Source organism: Lissotriton vulgaris, chromosome 2_1 (genome assembly GCF_964263255.1).
Source record: "Lissotriton vulgaris chromosome 2_1, aLisVul1.2, whole genome shotgun sequence".
In the NCBI taxonomy this organism is placed as follows: Eukaryota; Metazoa; Chordata; class Amphibia; order Caudata; family Salamandridae; genus Lissotriton; species Lissotriton vulgaris.
Window position 1 is genome coordinate 1167944606 of NC_141687.1, and position 16574 is coordinate 1167961179.

Consider the following 16574-nt stretch of genomic DNA (forward strand, 5'->3'; position numbering starts at 1 on the left):
GACCGCCCGAGTTGGGAAAATCTTGTCAGGTACCCTTCTGGAGACTGAAAATCGTGGTAGGGGACGCCACATCTCACTCGCGCTTGCCAACTATTGGGAAGCAGTATGCGAGATAAAACTCTGCTGCGTGGCAGAATTTGCCTGGAACTCTGTGACCAAAACTCCGCCAACTCCACCGATGGAGCAGAATTTTTCACCCTCCCCGCGTCCTGAGACACTCATGGGTACCAGGCAGATTGGAGCTCTAATCCTACCCAGGCTGGAATAGACCCCACACCTGTTAGTGACCTGAGCCAGTGACCCACGCAGCAGCAATTGGTCCGCAGACAGCTCGGGCACCCAGTTCACTTAAAGACATATTCCCATAGAGCAGTGCTGGTCACTGTCCTCAGACAGAAGGGGGTTCCCAGACCCATCTCAGAGGAAAACCCGCACAGCACTAATTGTCCTTCAGAGGGTGGGCTCGGTCCAGTTTCCCGAATGACCTGAAAGAGAACCCTTGACATGCCGGCTCTGCGCTCGCTCACTGTGGTAACCACATCCTACCTCTAGCACCCACCCCAACATCCCTACCCGCTTACGATGAAAAACCTAAAACGACTTCCATCATTTATAGGGCTAGGGTTCCGGGTGGGGTGTCTTCGATACAGCTGCTATCACTTCCCGTGTCAAACACCCCCACGCCCCCTGTTCCCACTTCTGTCTTTTCTATACAATGAGCAAGTGCGCCGGGCGAGGGAGGGGAAGGAAGGAAGCGAGGCGACGGCTCCTCACCAGCCACAAATAGCCTGCGAGGCTCAGAGCGCAGGAGGCGCGGGGGGACGCACCGGGAGCCCCGGCCGGGAGGAGTGGAGGAGCCCCTGAATCCCAGGTACGAGGGGTGGGGGAGCGCTGCGAAGCGCCGGCGACTCAGCGCTGTACATTATATTGCTAAATACATAATGAGGTGGCAGCGCATGGCGTGGGTGAGGGGTTTATTTCCAGCCCCCCTCCCCGAACCCGCCATATATAAAAAAAAATGTATGAGAAATCGCGGAAGGCGAGATACATGGCGCCGGGTCACAGCCAGTGCTTCCGTGCTGTGCTACACGCACCGCACAGACATTCTTAAATATTCAACTGGGGACGGATGCGGGGAAGGTGCGGTCCGCTCCGACATTACACGCGCCCGCTCGCAGAAATACGGGTGTCTTGGGGGAATGTCAGGTAGAGGGCAAGGCGCTAACGGAGCTGGGCTACCGTTGGACAGCGCTATATAGAAATTCACAATACATTATGAGGTGGGCCGCGCGGGTAAGCGGGGGAGTGGGCGCTAGACAGGATCGCTGCCCCCCTGTATTATTATTTTGTGCACATGGACGTGGTGGTGCGGCCAGTTTTGGGACTATGGGGGATTCCGCTCTGTATCTAATATTGAACTCTAGAGGACCCCGGCATTAGAGAGATGGCCGCTCATGGGATGGGGGGGGGGCAGTTTTCCAATATTTTTATTCTCCTTCAACTTCCAGGTTAATTGGCCATGGGGATGTGATTAATGGCACCTGTTCTGGATTTTGAGGGGCGTGGAGGGGCAGAGAAGATGTGTATGTGCGCGTGTGTGTATGGAGGGGGGGGGGGGGGGCGCACTAGCCATTCATTGGGCGCCCTCACGACGCAGCTGTGAATGTCAGCCCTGAAGAGGGGGCGGGGATTCCTCGGGTCTTCCGCGAATCCATTATAGGATGCTCAGGGATGAAATGATAATTAGCGATGGAAGCGCCCTCTCATTTGTGTAGGGGGGGTCTTCATTCTGCCACTTCAAGAATCTGCCCCTCACCCGCCCCTCTCACCCCCGCCGAGTCGATGAAAAAGAAAACTAGAAGGTAGTAGCAGCCCAGAGAGCCCCCTCAACCCACCCCCCCCGCCCCCCCAAGCGATGCAAGGTGTTGGGTGCGTGTGTAATTCTCAATAATATAAACCCGGTTCTTTGTGATTGGGGGAGGAGGGGAGGTGAGTAGGCGGCTCCTCCCTTCGCCCTGCTCCAGATGTGGGATGCCTCCCACGGCCCTCCATACTCTTTCTTGACAAGGGAAAGGCTTAAGCTCCTCAGAGGTACTTTGCATGAGGCACCGAGAAACTAACTGACTCACTCATGGCAGGAGTTTCCTCCTCCGATTCAGCCCTCCCTCAACCCCGTCCCGACCCTTTTGTTAGTCCCTCATCCCACTTCTCCATCCCAGTTGCATTCTGGTACTTGTAGTTTTCTTTTTTCCTTTCTTCAAGTACCAGAAAAGGGGGAAAAGAAACTGGGAAGAACCACTCACACCTCATAGTAGCGTCTTCAGATCACTGCATTTATAATTGTGTCTTAATTTGCAATTGGCTGTGGTTGATTTCGTAACGAGGTGATGGTGCCCACTTGTAGACGGGGAGGACCTCGCTCGGATCTGTCTGTCCAGCTTTCTATAACTGACTTGACCCTTAGGGGCCTGTTTACAAGCCTCTTGCACCAGCTCTGCGTCGCTTTATTTTGCTGCAGCAGCGACATAATCAGAATGCCACACTGCTCCATATCTACAAACTGGCGCACTGGGATCAATGTATCAGTTTATATAGACCTGCATCACATTATACCTGCACCAGCGTAGGTGTTTCCACGCAAAAAAGCCACATATAAGTGGTGCAGTGAAATGTACAACATTTCACTGCGTCACTCTACGACTTGACTGCGTCAAAATCCTTACGCCTTCTCAGACCAGGCATAAGGATTAATGCAGGGCTTTTACAATGGGACTTGCCTATGTGTTCTGACGCATTGCTGGAGTTGCGTCAGTTTTACGACCAACTCCAGCAATGCGTCACTTTTGCGCCAACAGATGTGTCATCATTTCTGACGCATCTGTTAAACCTTTACGCCATGGAGCCCCGTAATGTAAAGTATGTGAGGTAACACTCCCAGGCATACAAACAAGATAATGGCACACTAGACTAAACAAACAAACTAGTTCAGTTTAGAAAATATACATATTTAATGTGATCAAAAAGAATGATAAAAATCAGTACATTGATCAGAATCGATAAAATCTAGTGTGCCATTATCTTGTTTGTATGCCTGAGAGTGTTACCTCACATACATTGCTTACCCTGTCCCAGGATATTGATCCATATCAGGGGGTCCTTGTTGTTAACACAGCCCCGTAATGTAAATACAGTGCATCCATGGTGTCGCAAGGACATTTGGCGCAGGCGCAAGGAAACTGACGCATCAATGCCAATGCGTCAATTTCTTGTAACTAAGTTACTAGATTGATGCATGCAACTACTCTACGAAACCCATTGTGTGCAGTCTTGTCTGTGCAAGTCATTCTCTTAAGGAGTTATTCCATTGGGTTTAGTTCAAGGGAGCCTGTACTCACAATGTTAAAGTAAAACGGCAAGCCCCAACACGAGTCCCACTGGTTATTATCTAGGAATTGTTGCAATGATTGGATTATTCTCAGCCACTGGCAGTCACTCTGAGTTGCATTCAGTTTCAGTGTTCATTTGCTCGTCTGGGCCTTTAAAGACATGGGCCAACCATGTGCGACTCAGGCATGGCTCTGCCCAAAACGGGTGCTGCCGGCCGAATGCCAAGCCAGCTCCTCACTGAATGGGAATGCAGGCAACACCAGATGAAGGACAGAGACATGGTCCAGAGAATTTCCAATTGCCAAGATCTATTCAACAATTCATTTTTATGTTTTTAAGTGCATGTGGACTGCCTGGGATTGTACGGTTGCACTTGTTTTGGCCACCCTGGGCGTGTGTTACTATACTCTTCTTGGATGTTTGCTGGTGCATTGCAGCATGCACAGGAGAAAACTAATGGATCTGTTGTAAGGACCTGATGTACCTCACTGAGTTCCTAGGTGAGTGCATTGCAGGCAGGTGGACCTGTTGCTAGGAAGTGTTGTACCTCACTGAGTTCCTAGGTGAGTGCATTGCAGGCTGGTGGAACTATTGCTATGACCAGTGTACCTCACTGAGTTCCTAGGTGAGTGCATTGCAGGCAGGTGGACCTGTTGCTAGGAAGTGTTGTACCTCACTGAGTTCCTAGGTGCATGCATTGTAGGCTGGTGGACCTATTGCTATGACCAGTGTACCTCACTGAGTTCCTAGGTGAGTGCATTGCAGGCAGGTGGGCCTGTTGCTAGGAAGTGTTGCACCTCACTGAGTTCCTAGGTGAGTGCATTGCAGGCAGGTGGGCCTGTTGCTAGGAAGTGTTGTACCTCACTGAGTTCGTAGGTGCATGCATTGCAGGCTGGTGGAACTATTGCTATGACCAGTGTACCTTACTGAGTTCCTAGGTGAGTGCATTGCAGGCAGGTGGACCTGTTGCTAGGAAGTGTTGTACCTCACTGAGTTCGTAGGTGCATGCATTGCAGGCTGGTGGAACTATTGCTATGACCAGTGTACCTCACTGAGTTCCTAGGTGAGTGCATTGCAGGCTGGTGGGCCTGTTGCAAGGAAGTGTTGTACCTCACTGAGTTCCTAGGTGAGTGCATTGCAGGCAGGTGGACCTGTTGCTAGGAAGTGTTGTACCTCACTGAGTTCCTAGGTGCATGCATTGCTGGCTGGTGGACCTGTTGCTATGACCAGTGTACCTCATTGAGTTCCAGGTGCGTGCATTGCAGGCAGGTGGACCTGTTGCTAGGAAGTGTTGTACCTCACTTAGTTCGTAGGTGCATGCATTGCAGGCTGATGGAACTATTGCTATGACCAGTGTACCTCACTGAGTTCCTAGGTGAGTGCATTGCAGGCAGGTGGACCTGTTGCTAGGAAGTGTTGTACCTCACTGAGTTCCTAGGTGCATGCATTGCAGGCTGGTGGAACTATTGCTATGACCAGTGTACCTCACTGAGTTCCTAGGTGAGTGCATTGCAGGCAGGTGGACCTGTTGCTAGGAAGTGTTGTACCTCACTGAGTTCGTAGGTGCATGCATTGCAGGCTGGTGGAACTATTGCTATGACCAGTGTACCTCACTGAGTTCCTAGGTGAGTGCATTGCAGGCAGGTGGACCTGTTGCTAGGAAGTGTTGTACCTCACTGAGTTCGTAGGTGCATGCATTGCAGGCTGGCGGAACTATTGCTATGACCAGTGTACCTCACTGAGTTCCTAGGTGAGTGCATTGCAGGCAGGTGGACCTGTTGCTAGGAAGTGTTGTACCTCACTGAGTTCGTAGGTGCATGCATTGCAGGCTGGTGGAACTATTGCTATGACCAGTGTACCTCACTGAGTTCCTAGGTGAGTGCATTGCAGGCAGGTGGACCTGTTGCTAGGAAGTGTTGTACCCCACTGAGTTCGTAGGTGCATGCATTGCAGGCTGGTGGAACTATTGCTATGACCAGTGTACCTCACTGAGTTCCTAGGTGAGTGCATTGCAGGCTGGTGGGTCTGTTGCAAGGAAGTGTTGTACCTCACTGAGTTCCTAGGTGAGTGCATTGCAGGCAGGTGGACCTGTTGCTAGGAAGTGTTGTACCTCACTGAGTTCCTAGGTGCATGCATTGCTGGCTGGTGGACCTGTTGCTATGACCTGGTGTACCTCGCTGAGTTCCAGGTGCGTGTATTGCAGATGGTGGACCTGCAGCTAGGAAGTGTTGTACCTCACTGAGTTCCAGGTGCTTGCATTGTAGGCTGACGGACCTGTTGCTATGACCTGGTGTACCTCGCTGTGTGTTCTATTAAGTTTGAAAATTGCGGTTGGAGAGTGAGATATTGCCATCTGTAGAGCCTCAGTGGCGCAGCAAAAGGCCCGCACCCCTGAGGGGCGGTGGTCCCTGAGTTCTGTGGCCGGGCACCAATCGCTGCTCCACACAAGCGGCGGGCCCCTGGCCTGAGATTTCAAGACTGGGTCCAGAGTGTGGGGAGGGCCCTGCATGTTCTTTGCAGGAGTCGCCCCTCAAGTTTACGCCACTGTAGAGCCTTTGGTGTCTGTTGACTAAACATGAGTGTATTATTGGTGCATCTAGTGTGCTCTGTGGGGTTCGGTGTTTGCTTCTGGAGAGTAAAATGTAAAATGTAAATGTTGTATACTTGTAAAGCGCACAGCTGCCCACACCGCGGGCATCCCGGCGCTGTATACCGCTGGGGAACCCGTCCTGGCTTTCCCTGTGAGATGGTCCCTTCTGGGCACCCCCAAGGTGAGACCAGGCATCCCCGGCGTTGAAGGGGCCGTTGTGAAGATTAAGCAAGCTATTGCCCAGAGTTGCAGAGTGGGACCCAAGGTTAGAGTAGGCGCCGAGGCGAGAATTTTCAGGCCCGCGGACAATTTGACCCAAGATCCTGCCGCGTTGGGAATCGAACCCTGGTCCCGGGCCGATCTCAGTTTCCGGGTCTGCCGCCTCTAACCATTGAGCCACACTTTGCCATCTGCAGGGGCCTTTGGTTTTGAGTTTGTTGCAAGGTAAGGAGGTGCTGGGCCATACAGTGAATTCTGGGGGTTTGGCTGGTGGTGGTGCAGAGATCATATACTGGTGGGGTTGAGCTTCTGTTATGTCGGTCTAAGAGTACTTAACCAGATCCAGTGGATAATTAGAATAATGAGAACATGACTGATCATTGAGAAAAGTGAAACTATAAAGAGAAAAAGACCTTGAAAAAAGCAAAATATATGTCGAAGTTCTATAAAGTACCAATGTTTTGACTTTTGGCTACTTTGGAGCACACTGCATTCCAAGAGTGACAGAAAGGTGTAGATCTTTTTAACTTTATTTTAAAACGTTTGTTGAATTTTTTTTTTACACAAAAAAACAATAATAATACATAAACAACGGGCCCGATTCACAGAATAAACTTAAGACTCAATCCTAAACTTACTACTATTTTGGTATTCACAGAATGCACTTACTACTTTTGGCATTCACTGAATGAATTTACTACTTTTGGTATTCACAGAAGTTAGGATTTTGTCTAAAGTTTGTCTTAAGACAAACTTAGGATAGACTTAAGACAAAATCCTTCTTAAGTCTGTCTTAAGTCTGTCTTAAGTTTGTCTTAAGACAAACTTAAGACAAAATCCTAACTTCTCTGAATACCAAAAGTAGTAAGTTCATTCCATGAATGCCAAAAGTAGTAAGTGCATTCTGTGAATACCAAAATAGTAGTAAGTTTAGGATTGAGTCTTAAGTTAGTTCTGTGAATCGGACCCAACATTTTTAATCCACTACTGAGAATTCTACATTGAACACACGCTACATATCGAAAAGGTAAAATATTATCACAGAACATCATTTTAAAATACCTGTGCTTAGGCTAAAATATTATCATTAATAGAAATATCAAATAAGAGCTTTCCTACCGGTCCTAAAAAAAGACAAAAAGTAACAGCAATGGATGCCTTGTCTGAGTTTAGCCCCAATAAAAAGAATGAGATCTGATGTGACAGTGCATGAACTAGTTTCTCTACTTGGTTGTGACCTCTAACAGTGATGGTATTTGAGATCCATGTTTGCTGAATAGGAAACAATGGTTTGCTCAGCCTGTAGGCTTCTTGTTCAGTTTGACTGTGAACAGGCAATAAACCGTTAGTCCCATTACTGGAAAAGTATACTGGAAAAAGCATCCAGGGTCTGACCTATGGTGCTAACATCTGGGGTTACAGGGATATGCATACACAAGATGATGGACGGAGCACTGAAACTGTTCAGACACTCACCCCCAGTCACTATTAATTCTGTGTTGAATCCATCATCTTTCTTTAGCTCACTTCGCCACCCCTGTTCAGACCCAGCCATATGCAAATTAGCCGTGACCCTGTTTCTCATGGGAACATTTCAGCCTGAACTGCCAAGCCAGGGGGAAACATCCTTTACGATGCAACTTTTACCATGCAGTACCTTTACAACCCAGGTTTTTCAACGCAAGTCATTACAATGACTTGCGCTGGGGGGCGCTATAGGATAGGTAATAGTTTAATTTTCTATCCAACACTTTCCCTACTATCCACGGGGACTGGAGTTGGAATAGTAAATTAAACTATTCACAATCCAGCCCCCCCAACGCAAGTCGCTGTAACGACTTGCGTTGAAAAACCTGCGTTGTAAAGGCATGCGTGGTAAAAGCATGCGTTGTAACAATGTACATCCCAAGCCAGATCTTTCCTGGACCGGAAACAAGCATCCTGGGACAGGTTTCGAGGTAAAACCCCTCATCAGCCTGGCTATTTTGAATTCAGTGGCAAAGTGAGCAAGGGACCCAAGTCTGGGGATACCCTGCCTACTTAGGGTGAACAAAGCAAACACAAGGAGACGATGGACAGATCGATGAGACTTTTCAGACACTCACCCCCAGTCACAGATCTGGGTTGAATCCATCTTCTTACAGGGATGTGAGCAACGATTGGGCCGAAGAAAACACATTTTTATGACGTCTTCTAGGGGTACCTCTTAGCAGCCCCAGTAATGCCATCCATGAGGAAGGAGGTGCAGGATACGTGGCGGACCAAATAGGGCGTTCTCCATTGTTATTTGGGTGCTCCATCTGGCATAATCAGCATGCTTCGTTGAGCACGGATATAATACTGGACTGTATAGTGTGCGATTGATACTGTTGATCTCTTATATTAGGACTGAATTTGCCCAGTTGGGTAGGCTTTCCATGTTTACAAATCCTGAGGAAATTCTGAATGGAGGTAAAGCCTTGATAAAACAGGTCTTTATGGAACAAGGTCCAAGAGAGGCTTGCAGTATACCTTAACAAGAATTTGCAATGCAGTAAGTCTCACAAATGTGAGAGTTTAAGTTATTGGCATTATAAATGAAAATGCCTTTTAGTTATCTGTTTGATAATTAACACATAAATAAAAGCCATTGTCATGTACAATGCCAATAACTCAAACTCTTGTAAATATGAGGCCTATTACATTTCAAAGAGGCGGATGTCATTGTACCTGGGCTGCTTGGAAAGTTAAAGCGCACATAGCACACTGAATGTTGCAGGAAAGCATATCATGCCTTCAGTAGGAGTAACTCATTAAAGAAAATAGTGCTTACAGACTAAATAGGATGTACTGTGTAGCAATCGAAGTAAACGGGCCAGTCCCCATGGGAGGTTACAAATAAAGACAAGGCGGTACTAAGGAGGGACGAACAAACCTATTACTGAATCAGAAGCCAGCATTTATGAAGGACAATGACACAAGCCAATGACACATATGGATGGAGAGTGGGCAGGCTTCAAGTCCATACTCGAATACAGCATGCCTCACAGAGCAGCGCGTTGGCAATAATGAGGTAACTCCCTCAGCACCTGGGAATTTATGATATATAAAGCAAGTGGTTCTGTCGGGGAATAACAAATACTTTGTTCAATGTATATAATACACCTTCAACTCTCAAATTCCAAAGACATAAATTACAATTACAATTTATACGTTGGTTCAACCACAATTTTCTAGAAACATGCGCTGCCCTAATAGAGAATATGAAGTGATTCAAACCACTATATACTTGAAACTATATCTAAACCTTGAAATAAACCTTTGGGAATGTTCTCTCCTAACCAGATTCAGACATGGTTCCATTAGAAGGCTATTAAGCTTTCCCTTGAATCCCTTGAATCAGTTTGACTCCGGTTTGACTCCGGTTATGCCCGTTTGATGAAAACTTACCAAAGAGTTGATTACATTTTAACTTTTTTGTAAATACTATGTTGCTTTTTCTAGATTGTTTTTAAACCTGATTGTAAAGACAAGGGCTATCAAAAGATGTAAACATGCTTCAAACCATTTTTTTCAAGTTCTCTCCTCCCCGGAAGAGTGTTTTTGAGTATACATTTTTTAAAAATCATCTACATACCACCAGTGTTTTTGAATGTTTTAATCGTTTTGATCTGCTTATGTCCATGTGATGAATACTTCTTATGCCTAAATGTTGAGAACTTACCATAGAATTGGTTATATGTTACCTTTTTTTGTAAATACTATGTTGCTTTTTCAAGATTGTTTTTAAACCAGATTTTAAAGGCAAGGGCGATCAAAAGATACAAAAATGCTTTAACATTCCTTCGAATGCTTCCCTCCTCGGAAGTGTGATTTATAGTATGCCTTTTTAAAATCCTCGATATGCCCCGGAAGTTTTTGGTGTTTTATTAGCTTTAATAGTTTTGGAGTTCTCAGCACGAATAACACCGTCATTTTAACATTTGACTTCCATTTGTGTTAACTTTTCTTTTTTTAACTGATTTGTATCTCAAATTTTTATGACATTCATTGTTTATCTGGTGTAATTTTATTATGTAATAATTAAATATAGTTTGAAAGAAGAAGTAGTGCGTGAACTATTTGTAACAAATAAGGGTTTCAGGTGTATTATCTTCAATGATTTGCACTCTGAATAAAGGAGCAACAATATGAGCCAATTCTCAAGGTCTGTGCAAAAATAGATACATGGATACTGGTTCCAGCCTAATTATGTTGATTGAGTTGCACTACCGTCCTGAATAATAGAAGTTTAAAATGCAGGTTAGGGTTAGGTACAGGTGTTGCTTGTCTGTAGGTTACAGTTAGCAACTTTTATAGCCCGGGAAGTGGTTGGTTACCGCCAATGGTCAACCGACAGTTGGATGTCTCTTGTACCAGTGCTCTGAAACCGTCAGCCTTGTGGAGATGTAGGAGGGAATAAGTGGACAATTTAATTAGGGTTGGCCCCTAGTGACTGAATTTATGGTCATTCCCTGAGAGTAAAAAATGAAATTGTGTAATCTGTAATAACACAACCCGTTTGACTTGGCACACAATCTTAATCTTTACTTTTTCTTAACCTCACACTTTTCTCCCATAGCTCAAAAGGTGTTGATTTTGATACTTTAGTATGAGGAGGACAGAATTAGCAGTCTTAAGTTTGCTAAAAAAAATGTGTAAGGGTCACACATTTTTATGACTTTTTAAATTTGTTGCACATACAACAACAAAAAGACCATTTCAAGTCACTATACATGGCTCGTCGAGATCCCATTAATCCTGGTCCCTCTCACATGAGACGGAAATTTACTAGCTACACCCCTTCTCGCCATTTGCGACCATCTTCTCTTCACTTGGTGTCATTTTCCAAAAATCGGCTTTAATGGACCTGTTGGGGTAGTGGAGTCATTTGTCTACTGTGGAGGCTAGTGTTTGACCTCAGGTTCAAATCCCAGCGGGTTTACTCAGACTTTCATCCTTCCGAGGTCGATAACATGCGTACCATTGAGTTGGGTGACAATAAATGTCTGTCATTCAGTGCCGAGATACCCTTCTGGGGGAAAGTTCACTTTAGAAATACACGTTATGTTGTTAGCAGACAATGAGGTAGATCTTTTTCATACTGGGCCACCAAAGCCTTGAATCTTCTTCCTGTTTCCGGTAGGTTGCTGTCAGACCACGTCAAGTTCAAGAAAAAAAACACAAGATCTGGCTTTTTTAAAACTGATTCCAGTACACTATGCTGAGTCTAGATCCAGGACGCCTTTGGGTATTTCCCCTCTACAAGTCCAATTTAATTCAGTTCAAAGTCTGATAAGGAAAAATCAGTCCTGCTCACCACCTGCGCAAACTAAGCACTGAAATAGACACTCAACTGATAATTTTCTAAGGGATGATGCTAACTATGGGTTTGAAATTTGTTTTTGATCAGTGAAGCTTTAAGTCTGATAATTAACTCAAACAGATATTTTACCATAGAAGTCAAAGACTATTTGGCCCATATTTATCAAGGTTATGCGTCGGCTTTGCACCACGCAAGGGAGCAAAAGGGCTACGCAAAACCGAAGCCATATTTGCCAAGCTATGCAAGGCTATCTTGCGTGGCCCTGCGTGGCTTGATAAATCTAGAGTTACGCAAGGCAGTGCAATTTGCTGCCTTGTGTTACTCTGTGGCAGGGGGGCGTTCCAAAGGTGGAACGCGAGTGTTCCCATGCATCCACCTATGGATTTTGGCACATTGCCAGATTTACCATTAGCGGTAGACTTGGGAATTCATAAAAATGCTATGCCTCCCCAGGGTAGGAATTAACGAGGACAAATATTTGTATTTCTCTTTGTTTTTTCTTCTTCCTAAGTGTGCTGGGCAGCACACACAGAGAGAGGAGAATGCCTCCCAGGATTGTTTTTTGTGCAGGAAGGTGCCCCTTCCTGAACAAACCGAATCCTGCTTACAATGGAGGCACCCTTACGCCATGGTGCAAGGGTGTCTGCGTTGGTGCTAGGTAGCCAATTGTGCGCCAGTGCTGGAAAGGACAGGAGTGTGTTGTATAATGGTAAATACAGCGCATTTCTGCCCTTTCACACAGCACAGCAAGGTGGCTTGCTCTGTTGCGTTGTGTGAAAACTTGATAAATATGGGCCCTTTTGGTTTTTATGGTGGTCACTTTCCACTTCAGAGCCACTCTAGAGTGCTAAAATTCGGACGCCTTGCATTGCGAGGATGTTTGTGCAAGTCAGAGGAAGTGCTGCAGTTTTCCCAAGAAGCTACAAGGGGAAATGAAGCAATGGCAACGAAAAAAACACAAACTGCACGAGAGAAAACAACAATCGGGTGAGTGTGGGAGGAGTAGAGAATAGGGAGCTCCAAGCTGTCCATTTCCATGACAGTGGGAGAATTCATGACGGGCTGGTGCTGTGGAAGAAAGACCGAGGTGGGGCAGAGATCACCACATATCATAGGTATCTGATAGGCCCACGGGACAGTGGCAGCAATGCACATGTCATCTTATGTAAAGAGAGATTCGTATTATGTTGTACTGCCATTAGTATGATGCGCAACACTGCCAGACGCGTTTAACTTGGTGGGACCCAATGTTTTACTCAGAAACCCATGGCCGGTGTTATTGAATGTCAGCGGATGCTGGTACCCTTGTACCTAGGCAGTGCTTAATTTGTAAAAGAATAAGTGGTAGGAACCCAATGTTTTACTCAGAAACCCGCGACCGGTGCCATTGAATGTCAGTGTGCCGAATACCAAGACATCATATTCTTAATTCCTCCTCATGCCTCTGTAGTGCACCACCATGCACTCCCTGCCCCTGTATCTCACTCTTTAAGGTTCCTGCTTTCTCCCTTTGTCACGTTTTTTGCATCTTCTCGTTCTCCTTCTTTCCAACTTGTGCATTTTTCACTCTTTTGCTCTGAGTCAAAGTCTGACACGAAAAACATAGGCGATGGTTCCTAAAAGTGAGTGCTGGTGGGCCATACTTGTAACTACCGGCTCAAATTAAGCACTGCCCCTAGGTCTGTGAGATTCTGTCACAGAATGAAAACTACCCTCTGTTTAAGGCCCTCATTACTAGCAGCCTCCAAATTCTGATGGGACCGGGAACAGCAGTTACCAGCCCACATGAACTTTGAGAACATTGCATTTCTCTATGCATTCGCCCAAAGATTTTGGCTGCCGAAAATAGCCAAAGTCTCCTTGTGAACGTATATGAAAAACAAGGGATTGCCAGGGAATAGGACTTCGATTATTAATTTTCCCTATAAAACCCTCATTTCTCATTGACCCCATAGAATTCAGCTTGTAATGGGTTGTATGTTCTCCACCGCTGGGGATACCAACACCCCTGTTATTTGTAACTCTAGGGGTAGGGAAAATTAGATCCAATCACTGGGTAACTGTTACTGAGGTCCTGAGTAAGGTAATAGTAGTAAGGGTGTGAGTAAAATTTCTTTTGTATATTTGGTTGTTTTGATTGTTAACTGTGTGTGTAACTAGAGATTTCTTTTACCAATATTTAGACACAGATTTTGAAGGATTGGTAGGTGCATCACCTGGTTAGAAGTGGGTGTATGAGGTAAGCGAGATTGTGGTGTCTTGTTGGGGTCCACTATATCCCTTTAAATCAAGTTCACTTGTTGTATGTCGTCTTTGCAGATATACATTGTTTGATGAAGAGTGGAGAGCTGTTCTGAGCTTCCTGACACCCGACAGTATGAAAGGTGTGAACTATGTTGTTTGGTTGTGCAGGATGCTGTCGAAAGTGCTGTGTTGAGTGTTTGTTACTAGGAGGAGAGTGCTGTTGGGTGGGAGGTGATAGCCAGCAATATGGCATAGCTGCACTGTCTTGGATGCATGACCTGGGCTTTTTCTAAAGTTTTCTGTTGTATGAAAGTTGAGAGTATAGAGATGCTCTGCCTGCCAAGACAGAACTTCTGAAAGGCCAATGAGGCTGGCTTAAAGTTGTCCACATGCCATTAGATTCAGAAGGTATAGACTGACCTTGCTGTCTGACAGAGAAACATCATGAGCATTGATGGTAGCAATTTAATTGTCTCTAACTTCTCTTGCGGGGTAGGGCTCACAGTTGGAGATTGTCCAGTTTTGCTTTCATGATTTGAATCTGTTTTGTGGGAATGATGCAAGACTTCTTACCATTCAGAAAGAAGCCCAGCTTGTGACTGCTGTGGACAGACCCATAGGAGGAAGATCTGGAGACCATGCGCTTATCAGCCAGTCGTCTAGATACGTGTAGATGAGGTTACCATGGTGGTTTGTGTGAGCCACTACTATCATTTAACGTTCTTAAAGTACTATTTAAGAATCTTAAAAGGGTGCTTGTAGGCCTTAGGTAACTAGAGTATTACTTGTACAGATACATCACACTGACCATGAATATACCCAACCTTAAGGCATGTGTTGAAGCTCAAAGTGCCAGAACCACCTGAAACTAAAATCTTTCAGCCTAAGGCGCCAATATTGTAGGATTCACTATCTGTTTTTTTTCAACGTACACAACAAGGATTTCACCACTAAGCCCATAAAGCGGGTGTTCTGAAAGATAGACTCAGAAGACACAGTTTATCATTTCAGGAAGCAGTTCTAGAATTTGCCTGGGCAGACTATTGGTTCTCCTTTGACTTCAGACGTTTGCCTCACTGTGACTTCTTCAAAATTGCTTCTGATGTTTGCTTTCCCTCAGTAAAAAGGAACTTGTTGGTTGTTCAGCGCGCAAAGTTATAGCCAACGTACCTACCACCATTTTTGTAACAAAATAGATCAGTTCCACAGACAGGAGGATCTTCTGTTGGCAGACACTCATCAGCAGAAGAGGTACGCAGTTCACTTACATTGTGCAAGTCTGCGGGGAAAGCAGAAGTGCCTTAGTCTAGCATAGTGTCAAAATGGCTTCAGTCACAGCTTCATAAAGAACCAATACTGACACTGGTAAAACTGCTGAAGTAGCCGAGAAGGAAGGTGGCTCAACAGCTGGAATTGGATATAACTTCAGAAGCAAGTCCAATACTGGCATCATAGAAGGAGGTATGTTATGTTAAAATGCTCATATAGGGTGGAAAGGTACCCATTCAGGGGTTCCCTTTTCTTTTAGCAACAGAAAAAGTTTCTCCCCACTCAGGTGATTCAGAACAGTCACGTCTGCGGTTGTCTGTGAAAAGTGGGCAGTGGTGTGCAAGATTTCAGGTGTTCTGCCGGAGCGTTCCAAAGCTTAGGGCTGAGGAACATAAAGCAGGGGCGGCTCTAGGCTCATGGTGGCCCTGGGCAGGGAGTGTAGGTAGAGGGCCCCGTAAGAGGTGATCCGGGTGGGGTGGAGTGCAGAGGCCAGTGAAGAGGGGGGGTGGGATGGGGGTCAGGGGAAGTGGAACAGAGCCGGTGGCCGCCAAATTCCTGCAGGGGCCGCCACGCAAATATGTATCCATCCTCAGAGGATTATTATCTTAAGGATATATATTGGCATGGTGGTCCCTGGGATTTGGTGGCCCTGTGCAGGTGCACAGCTTGCACATGCCTAAGGCCGCCCCTGCTTAAAGGAGTGACCTCCCATGAAAGTTAGTTTAATCATAGGGACAGTGCACAGGGAGAGGCCGCTGGAAAACAGACAGCGGGTGGGCTGATGCAGTTTTATCAGATCGTAGATATGGTGGGGGGCAATCCCTGCCCTTGCTTTGAATACATAACCCAAAGCCTTACATGTGACACGTTTTTCAACCAGTAGCCGGTGAAGCTCGCGGCAGAGAGAAGTGACCGATGCCTGTCCTGGCAGTCGATATATCAGCCTTGTGTCCACATTCTACACCACCTGCATGCGTCGCAAGGATTTTTTGTGGGCCCCCAGGTAGAGAATGTTACCATACTGCAGGCGAGATAGAGTGAGGGCCTGGTTGACAGTTTTTTGGGCAGATATGGGGAGGATCCAGATACATTGCAATAGCCATTTCAACGTGTCAAAGCAGGTTCCGGATACCTTTGCTACCTGCTGCTTCACAGAGAGCTTATTGTCTAACAAGAATACTAAGTTGTTGACTTTGGAAGCGAGAATAGGGATATCACCCAGAGGTATCTGAGTCGGAGAAGTGGCCAGAGCCAATGTTGAGGTATCACTGTTACAGCACAGGTGGCTGGCACAGACGGGGCTGAGACAACTGTAGCGACTTCCATAGGCATACCAGAGGGTGCTGTAGCCATAAGGCTTACGTAAAAGCCCCAACATGAGTAGAAATTACCCAGTAGGAAGAAATCCTACCTATGGGATTTTCTGCAGCACTGGGATTGGATGTGAAGATAAGGATCACCTTTCTTTTAACCACTTGCATTTTGGTCTATGTGTATGAGGAATATGTCTCTAAGAACATG

General features: G+C 46.0%; 1 protein-coding gene across 3 annotated transcripts in view; it reads left to right on the top strand.

Moving 5' to 3' along the window:
* Window positions 1-743: 743 nt before the first annotated feature.
* Window positions 744-16574, top strand: part of FGR (FGR proto-oncogene, Src family tyrosine kinase) — a 310928-nt gene continuing 295097 nt past the window's right edge. For 2 of the 3 annotated variants that reach the window (XM_086956871.1, XM_086956875.1), the window contains exon 1: window positions 744-871. The gene's annotated coding sequence lies outside the window, so the exon portion shown is untranslated. The remainder of the gene's footprint in view (window positions 872-16574) is intronic. The other variant, XM_086956874.1, reaches the window with a different exon arrangement.